Source organism: Camelus ferus, chromosome 11 (genome assembly GCF_009834535.1).
Source record: "Camelus ferus isolate YT-003-E chromosome 11, BCGSAC_Cfer_1.0, whole genome shotgun sequence".
NCBI lineage: Eukaryota > Metazoa > Chordata > Mammalia > Artiodactyla > Camelidae > Camelus > Camelus ferus.
The window spans coordinates 2,850,745-2,868,991 of record NC_045706.1 but is presented as its reverse complement, the minus strand read 5'-3'; the positions used below and the strand labels follow the sequence as shown (position 1 = coordinate 2,868,991).

Genomic DNA, 18,247 nt, shown 5'->3' with positions numbered 1-18,247 from the left:
AAGCAGGTGGGTGGCAGCCCCACCCGCACTCTAACCCTGGGGCTTTGTGCTTTTTTCTGCCAGGCTGGGTGGGAGCTCCCCGGGGACAGCCCCCCCCCAAGGACCCTGGCTGGGGAAGGACCAACCTGGTCCGTGACCCCCGGGGCAAGTGCGCAGGACCTCAGCCGTCCTTCCTGCACCATCTCACACACAGTGGTTTTCAACAGATGAGTTCCAAGTTTTCTCTTTAAAGTGGCTGCAATGTTCCCTTTTAAATGAAATATTTAACACTTTAATAATTCCTTCGTCACAGCTGTTAGCTTGTAGCTATGAAATCCAGTTGCATGGCAGCAGTAAAATCTGCATTTTTTTAACCCGCTGGCTAGAAGGAAGTTTTTTGCACCTCCTACTCCAGGGCCTTGAAGAGGATTCTCGTGTTCCTGTGTCTCTGTCGAACCCTCTTTCAAAGGGGCCTCTGGAAAGTCCTGCCACGCAGTCAGTCAGGGAAAGGCCCCTTCAGGGTGAGTTAATCTCCCCACTGTGTCCCGGATGAGGCCCCACCGTGCCTTTCCATGGGGCACGTGGGTCCTGCAGGGCAGTCCGACCACGAGGAGGAGGGGACAGCGTCACTACCTCGAGTCCTAACTGCAGATAGGCCTTGGAAACTAAAAATCCCTCCCGGACAGCCGAGCGAGGGCTGCCAGCCCAGCCCAGCCCACCCCCCAGCCTCCACGGGATGCAGCCCCCCACTCCCCTGCTGCCACTCACGTCCAGGAAGTAGCACACCTGCCGGACCAGGCTGGCGGGCTCCCCAGGAGGAGGGCCTGGGCCCCCTTTGGTCAGTGTCCCACGAGCTGACTCTGGGGTTCTTGTCCCCACACACGTGGTGAGCCCCCCGGGTCTGCCGGCACGGGGCTGGGATGGAGACGGTGGGTGTTCTCTTAGCCTCCCCTCTGGACCCGCAGCAGGAGGCAGCTTCGTGCTTTCGGGCAGCTTGTGCTGGTATTTTTCTTCAACTTAAAAACAAAACCAAACAAAGACTTACCACCAATTTAAAGCGAACGTAATAGCTACAACAGAAAACGCTCTATGGGTTCAGGAGAGTCTCCCGCGTTTCAGGTGACGGCTTATAAAAGCTGTTACTGAGACATCACCTGGTGTACCTGGGAGGTTTGTGCGCCTTCCGGAGCCAGCGTGTTGATGAGAGCAAAAGCTCACGACGGCGCACTTAAATTAAGCAGGAAGGAGACTGCTGGTGAGAAGGTGCTGCTTTCAGCCCCGGAGCTGCTGAGCTGCAGTTCAGGGCAGACGCACGCGGACATCTGGGTCTGCGACCTTCCGAGGCTGAGGCCGGGGAAGGTGGAGGCGAAAGGACCGGATCAAAAGCCTGGGAGTGGGCGGCGGGCCCGGAAGAGGGTCAGGGCTGCCGGATCGATGCAGGGGGCCGCTGCCGGGCAACCCCTCTCCCCTGTCATGCGGAGTGAAACCCAGGCGTTTCTGGAGTTCAGGGCCCCAGAGAAAACAGACAAGTGGGAATGTTTATGAACAAAAGCAGGGCAGGACTCCGTGAAGGCCAAGGGCTAGGGGTGTAGGCGAGTCCTGGGGGCGACAGGGGTGGGAGCGCTGAGTCTGTCTGGGTGACTGTTTGCCGCTTAGCCTTCAGGACGTCATCAACCCGCCTCCCCGCTGCTGCCCCCCTAGGACCAGAGCCAGCCCCACATGCCCTCCTTCCCTTTGCAGAGCCGCTCAGAGGAGAGCCCTGCTTCCTCCGGACAGTCCCTCTGTCTGGCTTTCAGCTTGTCCTCTTCCTGGTGGACAGGAGCATCCTTCGTGGGCTCCTCAGCCACCCCCGCCCGCCTGGCCCCGTCCGTATCTGAGTATCTCATCACTTCTAGCCCCTCGGTGCAACACACTGTTAGAGTACTGGAATTCCGTGTCCCGGGCCAAGAGCTTCTCGGAGTTGGGGGCTCCCAGCCTGAACAGAAGGGTGGGCGTGCGGGAGGCTGGCCCAGCCAGCTCAGACGCAGTCGGTGCACCTCCCTGCGAGCTCTTCGGCTTGACTGAGCAGCTGCTGTTGGCGTGTCGGCGACCGTCACGGGCCAGAGAGCCTGAGGTTCAGATTATGTCTTAGGTTCACTGTTTTGCAGTTTATTTTTGTGCAGTTTCCTGCCTGGCAATTGTCATTAGTACTTGCTTATTCTTTGTGCTGTGTAACCACATCTTGAACTGGGAGAGGGTGTTTTTTTTTAACATTTCAACTGCTGTTTGTTCAAGCAAACAGCTTCTCACCTTAGTCTTGAACCCCTTCGTCTAGGGGTGTATGTATCAGAACGCTCTAGAAAACATGTCAGCAAGACTGTGCTTACAATTTCTGTACTTCTCACCCCTCCCCAAGGCACGCGAAAATCTTACCAGAGGCAAAAAATATACATACACATGTGCATATATACGTGTGTTTGTGTATCCATAGGCACATGTATACGTGTATATATAATGTGTGTGTGTATCCCCTATTTTGAGAATTACTGCTTTTAAGGGAATTTATTAAAATAGATCCCGTTGTTCTAAGTGCTTTGGCTGTGTGCTTCACCCAGTAAAGGTAACATTCCGAATTTAATCATGATTTTTGTTTGAGACGTAACTGCACATTTAGGAGTCCTTCTGCTGTTGTGATTAGCAGCTTAAATAGGTTCTAGGTGGTGTAAGCATGTCTCTGTGCTTCTGGAGCTTTGCACACAGCCAGGTGGAAAAGTAGATGAGACAGTGTAATCCTTCCTCTTTTGATTTGCAAAGAGTGGGCAGGACAGGCTGCACCTGGACACCCCACTGTCAGGGCGTGAGGCCCCTGAGAGTCTGAAGAGTCTTGCCGGGTGCTGGCACTTTACCAGGAGACCCTAGGTTGGAGCATCGGCAGAGCTACCCAGAGCCTTCTTCTTGAGACCTGTGAGCGACGAGAGTGGCCAGCAGAGGGGAGGGGTCTCCAGGTTCCAGATGCGATCTCATTCTCCACATGCCTGATGTAGGTCTTGTCCTGGGGGTGCGGTGATAGAGTTTAAGTATTCACATACCCTCACCGTGGATGGAAAGTGTGAGAAGATGCCCACCCCCTCCCATGGGAGAGAGGCCAGTCGTGGAGAGCTGCTCCTGAAATGCTGCAGTGGCTGGAATGGAACCAGCCTGCTGGGCTCCGGGGAAGTGCGTGGTGTCCCCGTGCAGAGAGCCCTCTGTCTAATCAGTAATTACCAGAGGCTCCTGGGAAGTCTAGTCCAGTGAAAGTTTTCTCCTAAATCTAAGAGGTGGTCGGATCCTTCGTTCCCTGAGGTTTCCATAAATCAGGCAAAAAATTGAACTTGAGAATGCCTTCAATCAGGGCCACTGAGGTCACACAGTGTAATTTAACCAAGCTCAAAAGGTAACCAAAAGGTTGGTTTGAAAGTCAGCTACGTTCAAACCTTGTAGAATACAATGGCGTCTCTATTACAAATAAGTTGTACTTAAAATTGAAATTATTACAAGTGTCAGTTTTATGAGAAAATACATTAAAATATAAGTATTATCTCTAGTGTGATCATTAAACATCAAATCAGTGAAAGCTTCTATTAAAGGTAAAAATCATCCTAATTACACTCACACGTTTAGAGAGATCTTACCTGCAAGGTCCTCTGTTGGATTTGGGTGTATTTCACCTTAAAAAAGGAGAATCGGGTGTCTGCCTACTAGGAGAAGTAAATTACATTGTCACTGCAATGATTTTTCATTTGAAATGGGCTTGGAAAAATAGGAATCCACTAACAAGTCCATATTTTAAAGTGAAAAACCAACTTTTCACTTAAATGTGCTTCCAAAATGTTTACTCCCACCATGGTCATTATATCAGTGTATGCTGAGTTCAGAGAGAATGTTTGAATTAATATTTTTGTTGTCATAAGATGTTGTCTATTCACATTTTTCAGGCAGTGTTAGTGTATTGTGGTATCATGCGAGCAGTAGTAAATAGAATCATCTCTACTACTGGGCTGATAGAGAAAATGTTTTCTTTGATTGGCAGACAGTCAGTTACAATGTGTCAATTTCTGGGGTACAGCACACTGTCCCAGTGATACATGAGAAAATGGTATTTTAGTAAAATGGTGCATAGAATTGAACTGTAAGTTACCGATGTTAAATGTACAAATATTGATGTAAAACTGATGGCAGTGATGCTGTGACGCTATGTGTAGGAGCCAGAAGTGTAAAAACTATTACTTAATTTAAATGCTCTGTCACTTGTGGTTTTTACCTGCGACGCTTGTGTTCAGGCTGCCTCAGAGGGTAAGATTTATGTGTACACGTACCCCTTTGAAGGTCGTGTTTCAAATGTCAGGACGGAAAAGTGAGGTACTTACATGCAGAAGCATCGCCTCCCTCCTTGGGAGGCGTGAGGCTGTTGGTGAAGCTCTGGGACTGCCTGGGGTGGGGTCCAGCAGGGCAGAGCAGACCTGCCAGAGGCCCGGGGCCAGGGTGAGGTGCGGTGCTTTAAGGCCACGTGATGAAGTGCTTCTGAAGACTGAAGAATGAAGCAGAGGAAAAGGCAGTCTTTTTAGCTCTTAAATATGTCACTGAGTTACGTTCAGACGTTCCCCACCCTGGAAGCCTCAGTAAACATTGGTAGTGTTTGGGCAGCAGCACCCTGGTCAGCCCGCCCCTCGGCCGCACTCGTGGGCACAGCGTCTGTGACGGCAGGCGACCGCACTTCCCGCCCCGAGTTCTGCCAGCTGAGGTTGCAGAGACCCAGCGGGTGAAGGACCCACCCCGGGTCTGTGTGCGGGAGGCGGGGGACGGGCGCACTGTCTGCCGTTGCGGACAGGTCCAACGGCAGCATCCCAGGTGCAGCCCTTCCCCAGACAGTGTGAGGGAGGCCCGGCAGCCGTGCCGGGAGACCCGGGCTCCTGCTCAGCCAGGACTCGCGCTTTTCCCAGGAAATTCACATCTCTCCCTCTTTGTAGAGTGAAATATGCAAGAACCAACATAAATGGCATATCCCCTCCTTTCTTTTCCCCCAGATTGGGCCTTTGATGTTCAAGAGCAGCTCGTGTTAAAGGCCGGCCCTGGCAGACTGTGGGAACTGCGCCTATTTATGACGAACGTAAAGCAGCACAGATCTCGTGAATGTGATGGTGTCATTAGTTTGTGAATCGCATCCTTGAAAATAACTGTGGAGGAGCCAAATCGGTTTAAAAGAAGATAACAAAATGGTTTAAGCTACTTAGGTTGAATGCCAATTATATTTTAATATTCAGCTGAGCATATTTTACTAAGAAAAAAGGCCGCGTTGACGCACGCATAACTCACCGGCAGCGTCGGCCAGCTGTGCCGCTCTGCACTCCGAATCACTTTGTGCATTTTAGTAGCATGGTAATTTAGTAGAGAACTACCTGAGTGATGGCATTTTCAATGAGCAGGTAATCTACAGAGAATTTTTATATGGTTATGAGTTCTGTGCTTCAGCCCGGCAACACAAAAATACATCAAGACCAATTACGGTATCAACTTTCAGTGTGGTACCCTCACCACGCAATGCATGTATTTCTGCCCCAGGCATTTCAAATTGCATCTAATTTGAAATCTTTGGGGTTTTAATTAAATTTCAGAATATATGGAATTCTTCATTAGTACCTGCTCTGAATAGCAGATTATCCCCCTCTCGGTTTCTCGTTAAAGAGGTAGGCTGCGGTAAATAGCGTGTTCGGGAACTGATCATTTGTGGGGCCTGGGTGTTGGAACAGAAATAGTGAAATGCAAAATAATATCAAAAAGATTATTAGTCCAGGGAGAGTCTCTTGATTTGTATTTTAATGGAATTTTACATTTCTCTTAATGATTTGCAAATTGTCCTCTGATTATAAGATGCATTAAGCTTTTCATTTTAATGGCGAAGACACAGCCATTAGCAGAATTTTTTTTCGGTCTCCTTTTCAGAGAGCTTCCCTGCAGCAGATAAATATTGAAACCATTAACACCTTTTGATGTTCGTCACAGCCTGCGTCTGGGACCCACGCGAGGTTCCCGAGGTCCCTTGGTGGTAGCACCTGGCTGGGGGCCCCAGAGTCTCCACCTGGTGTGCTGCCTTTTCTAGAACACGGGTCCGTGTGGAAGGTTTCAGGAGTGGTCTCATTTATTTGCGTCAAAGCTAACGCGTTAAAATACACTAATGGTCCCATTTGTATTAATAAAAGCTGTGAAGGTCGGCGGTGGTCTGCAGGGCTGGGGCAGGGGGAGCCACGTGGTGCTCCGGGCAGACCTGGGCCAGAGCTCTAGAGCATGCCTCCCCGACTCTGCTGCTGCCCTGTGAGTTTGCGAAACAGGGGTGTGCGGATGCCCCGAGGTAGCCGATGGACCACGGTTCAACCCTGAGAGCAGGCATTTGCCTTTGGTTTGCCCTGTGAGATACCGTCTTGGTTGTCAGGCCAAGACTTGTGTCCCCCCAGAACATACATGGTCTCCACGGCCAGTCCCTCTGCCCCACCCTCTGCCCGTCCCCGGGGGGCTCTGGGCTCTGACCGCCCCTTAAACTACAGAGGGACCTTGTCTAGGTCGGTTGGGTGAAACATCTGTTCTGCTGAATGTTAATAGGTGTCTCCCCAGAAAGAAATTCCATGACCGAAAAGCTCAAGGCATTTTAGGTTTCTTTATAACAGGACTTCTCGGAAGCTTCAGTATATTGATGGTCAGGAAGATGGTCAATAAATTGCCCCAACTTCCCGAAACAATCTCCTTCCACCTCCTCTCCTTGTTAGCACCTCATGGGATGCTCATAGTCCTCGAAATGCAGCCTGGAGAACTCTGGCCTGTGCAGCTGCCCGAGAAATGAACGAGGCATCCTGCGCTGACCTGGGCACCCTGGGGGGCCTTCAGGTGGTGTCCAGCTTGCAGAGGGCCGTGGGAGTTGTGCCGCGATGCAACACCCATGTGCCACCCTCTTTGCTCCCCGTGCCTCCCACCCCCAACCCAGTGTGCCTTGTCCCTTTCTTCCAAAGAGCAGGTGGAAGGAAATGTGGAAGAGTGTGCCAGCTGCCTTAGACACTGCTGTTAAACACCTCCTGTTGTGTTGTTCCTTTTTATACTTTAGACTCAAAAATCCCAGAGATCATTCCACACAGTTACTGAGTGCCCTCCCCTGGACCCAAAGATAAATAAATAAATGTCACCCTCTTCAAAGTAAAGACGAGTTGGGAAGGTGGGGACTCCAGGCCTCCCTGTCAGCCCGTCACCCTGCTGGCCAGTGGGGACAAGGATGCTGTTCACTGGCAGAGCCCTAGGCCAGGCCATGGAGAAAGGAGTTCAGTTGATCAGTCATTCAGCAAACGTTTATTGAGCTATAAGCAAGGCCCTCTTTTTGGCTCTTGGAACTTAGCAACAAACAAAAAATTCCAGGCCTTGTGAAGCTTCTATTCTAGTGGGAGGTGTGTGTGTTTGTAAGTATATAGTTTAGTTTATATATATATAGAGAGAGAGAGAGAGAGATCCTAGGTTGTCAGGGAGTGATGTAGTTGCTTTGAAGAAACATAAAGCAGGCCACAGGGATGAAGGGGGCGGGTGGGGATGGTAAGAGCTGCTTGGAAAGTACGACCCAAAATGGAGGAGACGCCGTGAGATGGACTCCAGATGCTTGGATGTACCTTCTTCCTTCTCCTGGTTTAAAAGTTAAATATCAGGGGAAAAAGCAAGAAAACTATACATAAATAACCTTTTGAGTCATTTTGTTGTCAGATGAGGAGAGGAGCAATTTCAAGAGTTTCATTAGTTGTTGAGCGCGTGGGTGGCAGGTTGGTGTCTTCATTATTTTCAGGAAACGGTCACTTCCGACGGAAGAGCACTCGCTAAGGGTGTGCAGGCGCCACCGCGGGGAGACCCACGTGCACCCGACAGGGGCTGAGAAGGGGGCGCCGCCGGTGCCGCACAGCCCCCGGTGCCCCCTGCCCCAAGCTCCGCCGGCTTCCCCCAGCCCTGCTCCACGTTTTACATTTTAAAGGAGTAGTGTCTCCCTGTGACTTGCTTTTTCAGTCAACATCTTTGTGAGACTTGTCTATTTGGAACCCTATGGAGATACTTCACTAACTGTACTGTGTGGAACCCATCTTTTTTTTTAGCTGTGTTTTTTATTGACGTGTATTTGATTTACAGTGTTAGTTTCAGGTGTACAGCAACGTGATTCAGTCATACATATACATACTTTTTTTTCAGATTATTTTCCATTATGTGTTATTACAAAAAATTTATTATAGTCCCCTGTGCTATACAGTAAGTCCTTGTTTATCTGTTTTATTTTTTTAATATTTTATTTGTTTATTATTGTATTATTTTTATTTTGGCAGGGGGTAAGTAATTAGGCTTATTTATCTTTAGAGGAGGTACTGGGGATTGAACCCAGGACCTTGTGCATGCTAAACATGTGCTCTACCACTTGAGCTACACCCTCCCCACCTTGTTTATCTATTTTATATACATTAGTGTGTATCTGCTAATCCCAGACTCCTAATTTATCCCTCCCCTGCCCTTTCACCTATGGTAACCATAGTTTGTTTTCTATGTCTGTGAGTCTGTTTTTGGTTTGTAAGTAAAATTTGTATCATTTTTTTAGATTCCGCATATAAGTGATATCATATGAAATTTGTCTTTCTCTGTCTGACTTACTTCACTTAATATGATGATCTCTAGGTCCAACCATGTTGCTGCAAACGGCATTATTTCATCTTCTTTATGGCTGAGTAGTATTCCCTTGTATAAACATACCACATCTCTATCCAGTCCTCTGTCAACGGACACCGAGGTTGCTGGAATCCCGTCTTAGGAATGTGCCACAGTTTCCTGTCCTCAGTCAGTGGACATCTGGCTTCTCACTTTTTGCCTTTTTAGCTAGGGATGCTACAAGTGTTGTAGAGCATGTGTCCTAGTGCTCCAGGTGGCTGGGTGTGTGGGCAGAGCACTGGAGAATGGGGAGCTGCACAGAGGAGTTTCAGAACTCCGCGTGGTGTCCTCCTGAGTCTGTTGCAGGATACTGTTGGGTGTGCGTGGGGAAGCCACCTGGGACCAGGCAAGGAGCTAGTGGGAACAGAAATGGAATGGTTCCCAGGGGTGTGAATAGCACCAGAAATGGAAAATATGTGGGAAAGGATGAAAAAGTTTTCTTCAGCTTTTTGATTTTCATTAAAAATTATTATTCACAGTAAAATTAATAATAATAAATTCAGGATTTGATAGTGTGTGTGGAAGTAAAACACAATAGTAGCACAAAAGGTAGAAATGGGGAAATGGAAATATACTGTCATAGGTTCTTGTCTTACTGTGAGCAGATATCATGTGAATTGAAGGAAGAACTTTGGTAAATCAGAGAGGCATATTGTAAATCCTAGAAAGCCACTAAAAAAAAAGACCAATACAGAATGTAAAATAGAGTGCTATTTTTAAAATAATCTGGAAGAAGGCAGGACAAAGAGGGAAAGGACAGAGGACAGTTGGGCCAAACAGCAAGTTGAGAGATCCAAGCCTGAACATGCGGACAAGTACATTAAATGTAAATGGTCTTAAGGTTTAAATAAAAAGGCATAGATAAACAGACTGGATTAAAAAAGCCAGACCCTACTATATATTTTCTACAGTAAACAGATAATTTAAAAGGATAAAGACAGTTCTGTGCAAAAAGGTAAGAAAAATAAAGGCATACATATTAGAAAGGAATGCATACACTGTCTTTGCTTTTAGATTACATAATTGTGTATGTGAACTGTCTTGTAGAATTTTGAAAATAACTTTTAAAACTAACAGGTGAATTTAACAAGGATGAGGATACAATTTTAATATATAAGAATTGATTTTTACATAATAAATTAAGAATTGAAAACCAATTACATTTACAAGTAACGTCCAAAGTATAAAGTATGAGGATTAACTTTAGTAAGAGATGCGCAGCCCTCTCCACAGAACGCTAAGCGGGAAAGAAGACCTAAATAAATGCTCACACCTTGGTCGTTAGAACAGCCAGTGTTGCCTAGCAGTCAGTTCTCTGTGATCCGTCCCGTCAGGCTTCTAAATTCCCAGCTGATCCTAAATTTATATGGAAATGCGAAGGGCCTGGAATATCGAAAGCAACCTTGAAAAAGAACGAAACTGTAGGACTTAACATTACCTGAGTTCAAGACTTAAGACAGCTCTTCTGTAGTCACGGCGCTCCGGGACTGACACAGGCACCACGACCCAGAGCGGCAGAACGTCCTGGAGAGTCAGAGCCGCTCTGTCCCTGGGGAGACTCCAGCCAGGTCAGTGGGGAAAGCAGGTCTTTTCATCAAACAGCCCTTGAACAACTGGACATCGTGCACACGCACGTGCAAGCCCGCCCTGAGCCCTGGCTCACACCGCACATAGAAACTAACTTGAGATGTACCGCGTCCCGAACATAAAGCCCAAACTCTAAAGCTTTCAGAGGGAAGCACGGGGAGTATCTTCACGACTTGACCAGACATCTCGTATAACACAGAAAGACAAAGCTATGAGAGAAAAATGTCGAAACTAAAAGACAACCTTAAGAAAATTGATCGGAAAGCCACAGAGTAGGAGAAAATATTTGCAGCACGTGTATTCCGTGTCAGTAGCCATGGGTTGAGTGACTGAGGGGGTGATCTAATTAAGGAGTACTTCATTTAGTTAATTAATACTTCCCCAGCCCACTGTGATGTGGGACGTGGAGATCCGTGAATCTGGGGACCACACAAACAGTAGTCCGAGACCTGAACGTCACCGTGTCGGTTCTCCGCCTTGCCCCGAGAGTGGTGTTGAGCCACGTGACCGGCCTGTTGGCGCAGCACCGTTGACAGCCCTCTCAGAAGGCCCTTCTCCAGCCCGGGGGGGGGGGGGGGCCGTTGTCTGCAGCGCCAGGACCCCGCAGAGCCGTGCGCAGGGTGGACTCTGGCCACGGACTCCTGCTTTGGAATGGGACCTGGTTTTGAAGTCGGCCGTAGTTTGGAGCGCCCTGTAGAGTCCCAAGGGTGCCCTCTGACATCACTGCTGCTCACCCCGGGGCGTCCTGCCTCCCACCCTGACGTCTTGGCTGATTCCTCAACACCAAAGGCAGCAGCCACGTTCAGACAGAGCCTATACAGTGGTGCTGGCATTTTTCACAGACACCTCTGGGAGAATTTGAGCCTCTGATAATGTATGCTTCAGACTTTTCAAAGTTTTAACTGATAGAGGCACACCTGATACTGCAGGTTCAAAATTGAACATTTTTAGTTTTGTCTCTGCTGTCGAAAATAAAACATCTCCTCACCTCACCCCTACCCCGTAACATGGTAACGGGGGTGCGGCTGAATGGAGAGACTGAGAATGAAGCTGCTGTGTTGGAAGGGGAACATAGTGGTGTCTGAGGGGGTCGTGGGACCGAGCAAGACCTATGTAATGACGAACTCGCTGTGACTGGAGAGTTGCCCTGTGAAAAGTCCGCTTTTCCAGCCTGACGTAATCGCTGCTCGCTTTGAGGATTGGGGAGTTAGGGCAAAACCTGGTGGGGCTGATCTTAGGGTGGCTGTAAAACGCCATCGCGTTACTGTAGTCAGTTAAGGAAGTCGTAAGTGGAGTCATGACTGTTGGTCCATCCAGGGTTCCCTGCTGAGTTCTGAAGTGTCGTGATGCTCTGCAGGCTAGAGACGTGTGGTGACCAGTCCCCAGGGTGACCTTACCTCTGGTCTTCACACTCCGGTTTCTTCCCAAACTGAGTCAGGCCTGGCCCGGGGTGGCCCACAGGAGATGGCAGAAGTGACGGCAGGACTTCCAAGGCTGGGTCATAAAGGGCACTGCCTCTCCAGTGCCCTCCTGGACCACTTCTTCTGAAGGAAGCAGCCCTTTGGAGAGGCCACGTGGGGAGGCACCAAGGCCCCCAGCCAGCAGCCAGCACCAAATTTCCAGCCACAGAAAGATGGAGGAAAAAGGCCGAAGGGAAGACACTGTCAGATGCTGACTTTCTTGGGGTTGATGGAGCATCCAGAGGAGGCCCCGGTCCAGACAGAAAGAAGACGGTCCTGGGAAGCAGCCCAAGTCACCAGAGGCAGACGCCATTGTCTGGGGAGGAGAGAAGTGGGGTTGGGGAGCAGACCCCAGCAGCACTGGACTGGCGAGCCTGGGCCTCCCTGCTGCCGGCGGTCATCTTGGGTGGGCTCAGGGGCTTTGTCTGTGCATGAGTGGCCTTTCCTGCCCCGGGGCCAGAGGCAGCCCTGGAGGAAGACTGTTCTGTTATGCCGTCCCCTGCTTTGAACTCTGCCCTGTCTCCTGCTGCTACCAGGTGAGACTCAGAATCCCCACGTCTGCTCTCCAGCCTCACCTGCACCCCGCACCAGCCCCTCTTCCCTCCCGGCACATGCCTGCTCTGCCCAGAGCCCGTCACCTGCCCACCTGCAGGTCTCAGCCCATGTCACATTCTGGCCTGCGCTCTGCTCTCCTGAGCCTGACCGCGGCTAGTTGTGTGATTGCCAAGCTCTCGCCTGCTCCACGAAGGTCCACGTCAGCCCCGCTTGCCCACCAGGGAGGTCACCACATGGTGGTAGCTGCTGCTCGTTGAATGTGTATTGGATAAACGGTTAAGAAACCGATGAACTGGCTAACTGATAGACCTGCACACCTGCGGGGGGCCTTTCTCCCCACGCCCCCACCTCAGGTGGGCCCGAGTTTGGGACATCACTGTTTTCACCGGCCAGTGTGCTCTTTCCCAGGTGATGTTAGCCACCCCCCCAGTGCAGCAGGGTGGCCCTGTTCCCAGGCGCCAGAATCCCTGGTGCCCTGGGCAGGGTCGGTCGCTGGGGACGGGCACAGACTCTGCCTGCCTTCCCCACTGGCCGCTCTGTGCTGGGGACGGCAGCCACACCCCAGTGGTGACACCTGTGGGAACTGCAGGTACAGTCACCAGTTGAGGAGTGAAGTGGAGCCCCTGACCCCTGGGTGCCCATCAGGTCCTTTCACGTGGGCCATCACCAGCCTCAGAGCCTGCTGTCCGTGTCCCCCAGGCTCTGGGCTCTGCTCAGTTTGGCCTCCAGCCCAGACTTCCCAGAGAAGCCCCAGGACAGTTGGAAGACAGTGAAGGGTTACCCTGCTTCGGTCACTTACCTGCCAGAGCAGAGGCAGAGCCATGACCCTCAGCCCTTTGTATAGGCGTGAGGACTGACTTTTCAGGGAACAGATCTGATTCTAAGTGTAAAAGGCTAAAGGAATTTAGTCTTAACTTGTGGGGTTGCCACCTGCCATGGCATCCTCTCTGCACTGCAGCCCTGGTCCTGCCAGGGGGGAAGGGACCAGAACCCACCTGGATGGGCAGCAGAGTGGTGTCCTCCCGCCTCACCCCTTCCCATCTACTTGGGTGAACTTCTCTGTGCGAGTTCACGGTGTGGTACCCTGGCCAGGCCCCCTCCTCCTGCCTCCCCTACTTGTCACCCCTGCCGAGGACACACGTCACCCCCTCGCCCGCACCTGCACAGCCGTCCTCATTTGAATAGGTGAGAAACCAAAGTCAGCCGCACAATTGGAGCTGGAGTCCATCACTCAGAATTCAGTCACAACTTCTTTTGAATTCTTCAGCTGCCCTGCGGCAAAGGCTCAATGTTGATACTGAGATTAATCCCCAAAGAGCCCCTCATTTCTCTGCAGAGAAATTAAAGCTTGCCAGTTTTCCTTTCTCCTGTCCTTCTGACAGCTCTGTCAGTAATGATATGCTTTCTCCGTGGCATAATCCCTGTCCCACGGTTAAGAATAATTCATTAAGAAATTAAGGGCTTAGCTTCTTTCTGTTGGGCTGGTCATCAAAAGTTAGCTAAAATTATTTAACAGGCCTCAGGGCTGTTTCAGACAAGCTGGAGAAGCCGTGTAGGCAGGGATCATTCAGAGTCAGCCCCCCGCCCCGATTCGCCAGTGCTCCCAGACTCTGGGTCAGAGGACACTGGCTCCAGTGTCCTGGGATGGTGGGGCACTGCCCCGGGTCGGGGAGAAGCTAGTTTTTAGACTTGCAGGAGCAGAGAGCTGTCTGCTAGTCATGCTGGACACTCAGGAAGACTAGCAGGAGGCTTCTGGAAGCTTCTTACAGAATGCATGGGAGCTCCCAACTGGGGTTGGGAGGCGGGTGGGGTACAGCTTACACACGTTGGCACATTTTGACAGACCACTGGGGCGAACAGTGCAAAATGGGCTGGAGCTGATGCTGGGTCCAGAAGACTGGTCCCTTTTCTGCCGCCAGACTGAAGCCACGGAAAGGAAGGTGGGGTTCCACAGAAGCCGCTTGTTGCTGACTCTGGGCAGACGGAGGGACATCAGTGTTGGAAAAGGTGTTTTGTTTTAAATCTCATTTTCCTTCCTCTGTGTTGTGATGACAGGTTTGTGCCCAGTGGGGACGCTGGCTCCTGTGGGTAGATTCTCCCTGTGTGGTAGGCTCGGGAGGTAACGGCCTCACCAGCCGAGAAAGCTGGGAGGATTTCTAGGGGAGGAGCAAAGCGGGGCAGGGCTCCGAGGCAGAACGCAGGGTCCATGAAGTTCGCAGGGGCTGGCATGTCAAAGGGACGTGGGACTGGAGACCCCCGACTTGACTTAGACCCTTCTTTTTTTCCAGGGACCTTCAACAACGTGCATACGCCCTTCTTCCCTCCCCCTCCACTTTTTTTTTTTTTTTAATATATACAGCGTATTTCTATTTCCTATATTGTTCAGAAACCATTAACACCTGTTCAGAAGTCAGTTATGCCGCTTTGAGCTGAATGACAATGATGAGAATGGTAAAGGGTGTTAATGTATAATTATTCACATTCATACCAGGACATTCACAGTTTAATCATTTCTCTGTAGGCTTCCTTAAGTTTGAGCTTAAAGTCTTAGGCATAATTCTTTTGTTAAATAAGTTTCGGGCGCTCTAATTATTGGGACGGTGAATACAAATAGGCCCAGGTGCAGCTGGGAGGCTGTTGAACCCGCTTCACCTGCGCCAGTCTCTCCAGGTGCGCGCATCCTCTCCCCGCACGCGGGCGAGGCCGGTGGCTCATTTCCGAGGGCTAACCGTCCAATCCGGCTGTGAGATGAGCCCAGAGATAGTGTTCTGGGGTGCCCAGGGCCAGCCGGAGCTGCGGGGGCATTTCTGTTCATGAGCCTGGAACCCCGCTCAGCCTGGCCACGCTTGGAAAGGGACCACCTTCACCCTTTATGGTCCTCTGGACCCCTCTGTCCTCCTCAGAACTGGTGAGGACTCCGAAGAGCCTTGGGTTAAGAGGGTTCTGTCTGTCTACATTTACCGTATTAGAAATTAAACCTCAGAATTTTTAATATATTGTTTTAAAATAATAATAAATTACTTGTTATCAAAAGTAATATGTTTATATAAAAATACTTTCCAAGACCAGAAACACTCAGAAGAGGGGCCAGGCCGGCTGCCTTAGGGTGTGGTCCTCCTCGCCATCCTCCGGAGGGCCCTGCGCTGAGCCCCCGGGAGGTCAGATGCTCCTGCGGGTTTCAGGGGTCACCGTGGAGGCGTGGGCTCACTCCAGGTGAACCAGGGTGAACCAGGGGCTTACGTCAAAGAAGCAGGAAGGTTCCTTTTTTCTTGAACATCCTCGGACCACAGGCTGTGACTTGGGCCTTTGCACACAGTTTCCGTAGCTCCACCATTAGCCAGACAGGTAGTCCAGCCTCACGTGTAGGGCTGGCAGGAGCCGCCCGGATGGGGTGGGTCTCCCTCGCGCTTGTGATCTGGGCTCTCAGCAGTGCCTGGGACCTCAGAGACCCACACTGGGGACCCGGAGAGGCCGGGTTCCCTCCTCTGGAAAAGGGGTCCTCACGTTTGGCGCTTGCAAAAGCAGTTGTAGGACATGGAGCATCACGTGGACGTCTTCTCCGCCCGAGCTGCTGCTCCTCTGCCTCTGAAATGGGTCTGCCTCACCCGCCCCAGCTTCCGGGCTGGGGGACAGTTCCCCCTCCAGGAAATGCCTTCCCACTCTTCAAGACCCAGCCCCCACCCTGGCAGCTCTGCTCCCACATCACCCTCCCCGTCTCCCTGTCCATGTGGGCGCTCACCATCCAAAGCACAGGGTTCGCAGCCTGTTTCTGTAGTTTGTTAGACATGAAGGTTGGCATGGGGCTCTGTCGCCGACGGCCACCACAACGCAGCACTCTTCACAAGTCGGGGCTGCCCCTGTGTTCTGTAGATGAGCCCCTCGCGCCGTCCCAACCAGCCGGGGCCCGAAGATGCTGGAGGGCACAGGGGTAGCCCTGTGTCACTCCTGACCCTCCTCCCAGTTCCACGGCAGGTTCTCACGTGTTTCACGGAGGAGCGGGTGCCGCCCTGATGTCAGGACACCCACACCCCCTCATGTACACCAATCTGACACTCCCAGCCGGGTTTCTTTTTTATTGAAGTATAATCGGTTTACAATGTTGTGATAATCTCTGGTGCTCAGCCTCGTGGGTCAGCTATACATCTATGTATATATTCCTTTTCATACTGTTTCATTATAGGCCGTTACAAAGTATTGAACATAGTTCCCTGTGCTGTACAGTAGGGCCTTGTTTATCTATTTTGTATATAGTACTTCGTATCTGCAAGTCCTGAGCTCCCAGTTTATCCCTTCACCCGCCCCCTTCCCCCAGTAACTGTAAGTTTGTCTTCTCTATCTATGGGCCTGTTTCTGTTTTGTAAATAAATTATTTTGTCATTTTTTAGATTCTGCATATAAGAGATATCATATGGTATTTGTCCTTCTCTGTCTGCCTTACTTCACTTAGTATGATCACCTCCAGGTCCGTCCACGTTGCTGCAAATGTGTGTATGCACACCACATCTTCCTTAGCCAGCCGTCTGTTGATGGGCATTTAGGTTGTTCCCATGTTGGGCTGTTATAAATAGTTAAGCAGATACATTTAATTCATTTAGTCTGCCTCAGTACGGCATGTACTAAAATGAAAATACTGTGTTGCTTCCTGAACCTTTGGAGTGCCCTATAAAGGCTTTTACTCCTTCGGTTTTTCTCGGGTGCTCGTAGAGTTGTAGAGGTCACGGCTAACATGTTGAAATAAATCCGGTTATTTTCACTTAAACAGCATTACGTTTCATGTACAATGAAATATGTGTGTTTTGGAGCATGTGGAAAGGAGAGATTATGTACAAGTTGGCTGTCGTCAGCCAGTCCTAATGTCGGAGGAGGCGGCAGCCGCTAGGGGTGAGTTTGGAGGTCTGGAGGGCTTGTTTATATTTATAAAGGCCCCCTCCGAGCGCATACCAGTTAGCAGTAGGGTGTCCTGTCTGGCCCATCTGGAGGCACCTGGCGGAGCTGCAGGAGCTCCGCCTGCAGGGAACTGAGCCAGGCCCCTGGTGCCCTCGTTCTGTGGGTGACCAGCTCCCCGTCTGGAATACAGGGAGAGAACGCCTGCTGGGGCTGCCGCTCTGGCCAGCAGCAGCTTTGGGTCCTGAGAGCATCTGAGAATCTGCAGAGCTGCAGGTGCCCCCCTCTGCCCGATTGCATTCAGTACTTGCATCAGGACCACGTGCCTCCACAGAACCGTGTCCACAGCCACGTCACCAGGGTGGGCAGCTTCCTCTTGGGCTAGGGTCCCTGCCTCCCTTTGCTCTGTCTCCTGAGCTGGGCTTGGCAGGTTGAGGTTCCTCTTACAGAAAACAGTGCTCTGCCCCTCCCCCAGGCACCAGCCCTCCCAGTGGACGCAGGGAAGTCCGGCCCTGCGCTTACACACTCACCCTTTATTCGCCCAGTACGTGCTCACTGGATGCCCCCTCTGGGTCAGCCACAGAGCTGGCTGTTGGGATTCGGACTTGTAAGGCAGATCCTTGCTCTGAGCTGGGTTGAGTAGAAGAAACTGCCAGGGTGACAATATTATTGAGAGCGTTTGGGGGGGGGGGTGGAGTAGCAAAGGGGAAAGATTTTACAAGCGTGTGACCTAGACTGTTTTAAATAGGCATCTTGACCTGTGGGGAGAAAACTCTCTTTGATTAAAGAAAAGGTGTCTAGAAAATGTGTTTCCCTCTGTCTTGCTTTTTCATGTAGTAAAATTGACTTTTTGTGGAATACAGTGCTATGCATTTTAACACATGTATAGATTTCTGTGGCCCCCACCATGGTCAGGACACGGGAGCTCCACCCCCCTAAAAACTTCCTCCTGCTGCGCATTTGTAGTCACAGCTGCCCCCCCCCAACGAATCCCACCCCCTCCCACCCCCTCCCACCCTCTCCCACCCCGGCTCCCGGCAACTGCTGACCTGTTC

At 50.8% G+C, this 18,247-nt stretch overlaps 1 protein-coding gene across 2 annotated transcripts in view; it reads left to right on the top strand.

Annotated features, from left to right (window-relative positions):
- Positions 1-18,247, top strand: part of MGMT (O-6-methylguanine-DNA methyltransferase) — a 230,785-nt gene that overhangs the window by 198,722 nt on the left and 13,816 nt on the right. The window lies entirely within an intron of this gene.